This window comes from Arachis ipaensis, chromosome B2 (genome assembly GCF_059453495.1).
Source record: "Arachis ipaensis isolate K30076 ecotype BB chromosome B2, ASM5945349v1, whole genome shotgun sequence".
In the NCBI taxonomy this organism is placed as follows: Eukaryota; Viridiplantae; Streptophyta; class Magnoliopsida; order Fabales; family Fabaceae; genus Arachis; species Arachis ipaensis.
Window position 1 is genome coordinate 43,472,558 of NC_142437.1, and position 2,140 is coordinate 43,474,697.

General features: G+C 43.2%; 1 non-coding gene across 1 annotated transcript; it reads left to right on the forward strand.

Moving 5' to 3' along the window:
- The first annotated feature begins 1,768 nt into the window (after window positions 1–1,768).
- On the forward strand, window positions 1,769–1,877 carry LOC148573785 (small nucleolar RNA R71). The gene has a single exon (XR_015906464.1). It is a non-coding gene; the product is annotated as a small nucleolar RNA R71 (small nucleolar RNA).
- Window positions 1,878–2,140: the final 263 nt, after the last annotated feature.

The window sequence follows — 2,140 nt, forward strand, 5'->3', positions numbered from 1 at the left end:
GAGAGGGTTGGAACACTAGGTGTTACACCACTATCTCTTTCTTATCAGAGGGAAAATTGGGATTGGACATCTTGAACAAGATGTAGTCCTCTCCTAGTTGGAAAACCATTTCTCCCTTTGCCACATTAATCATGGCATTTGAAGTAGCTAGGAAAGGTCTTCCGAGGATGATGTATTGATCCTCATCCTCTCCTATATCCAAGACTATGAAGTTTGCAGGGATGTAGTGGTTTTCAACCTTCAGCAAGACATTCTCTACTAAGCCATATGGCTTCTTCATTGACTTGTCTGCCATCTCTAGTGAGATGTTTGCAGCTTGTATCTCAAATATTCCCAGCTTATCCATTACAGAGAGTGGCATGAGGTTTATACTTGACCCTAGGTCACATAGAGCCTTCTCAAAGGTCATGGTGCCTATGATGCAAGGAATTAAGAAGCGTCTGGGATCTGAAAGCTTCTGAGGTAGCTTCTACTAAACCAAAGCATTTAGTTCTTTGGTAAGTATTGGAGGTTCTTCCTCTAGAGCCCTTGTACCAAATAGCTTGGCATTCAGCCTCATGAGAGCTCCTAGGTACTGAGCAACTTGCTCTTCCCTAGCGTCTTCATCCTCATCAGAGGATGAGTGTTCATCAGAACTCATGCATTGCAGGAGTGCATGCAAGGGAACCTCTATAGTCTCTATATGAGCATTGGCTTCCTTTAGTTCTTGGATAAGGATTTCTTGAGTGGGTATTGAACAAGCAGAAGGTGTGCCATTACTGGCGTTCAACGCCAGCTCTGGTGGCTCTTTGGGCATTGAACGCCCATCATGAATACCCTTACTGGTGTTAAACGCCAGTTCCCTTACCATTTTGGGCGTTGAACGCCCAGTGAGGGCTTCCTCACTGGCGTTCAGTGCCAGGCTCTTAGCTATTTTGGGCGTTGAACACCCAGTGAGATCTTCCTTACTTGCATTCAATGCCTTCCCAGTCTCTTCAGATTCGGGCTCAGCTTCAGTGGTGATGGCCTTGCACTCTTCTCTTGGGTTCACTTTAGTGTTACTAGGAAGAGTGTCAGGAGGGGTCTCAGGGATCCTCTTACTCAACTGACCAACTTGTATCTCCAAATTTCTAATAGAGGATCTTATTTCAGTTGTAAAACTATGAATGGTCTTAGAGAGACTGGAGACTAGAATGACTAAGTCGGAAAGGCTCCGCTTAGGGTTCTCCATATTCCCTTGAGAAGATGGGAATGGTGGCCTGTTGTTAAACCTGTTTTGGTTCCTTCCACCTTGATTGTTATTGAAACCTTGCTGAGGTTTCTGTTAATACTTCCATGAGAGGTTAGGATGATTCCTCCATGAGGGATTGTATGTGTTTCCATAGGGTTCTCTCGTGTAATTCACCTCCTCCATGGTGGGTTGATCAGGATCATAAGCTTCTACTTCAGAAGAAGCTTCCTGAGTACTGCCAGTTGCAGCTTGTATTCCAGTCAAATGCTGAGAGATCATATTGACCTACTGGATCAAGATCTTTTCCTGAACCAATATGACATTCAGAGTGTCTACTTCAAGAACTCCTTTCCTCTGAGGGACTCCACTGTTCATAGGGTTTCTCTCAGAGGTGTACATGAATTGGTTGTTTGCAACCATCTCAATGATTTCTCTTGCTTCTGTAGGCTTCTGCAGGCGTTTTCTTTTAGTGGAATGATCCACCTACAGAGCTGTCCAATGATATTTTGGACATCTCAGATAGACCATCATAGAAAATTTCTAAGATAGACCATTCTGAAAGCATGTCAGGAGGACACCTCCTGATCAGTTGCTTGTATCTTTTCCAAGCTTTATAGAGGGATTCACCTTCTTTTTGTCTAAAGGTTTGAACTTCCACTCTGATTTTGCTCATCCTTTGAGGAGGAAAGAATTTAGCCAAGAAAGCATTGACCAGCTTTTCCCAAGAGTCTAAGCTCTCTTTAGGTTGAGAATCCAATCATATTTTAGCTCTGTCTCTAATAGCAAAAGGAAAGAGCATAAGTCTGTAGACCTCAGGATCTATTCCATTGGTCTTAACAGTGTCACAGATTTGCAAGAATTATGACAGGAATTATTGTGGATCTTCCAATGGAAGTCGATAGAACTTGCAATTCTGTTGCATAAGAGAGA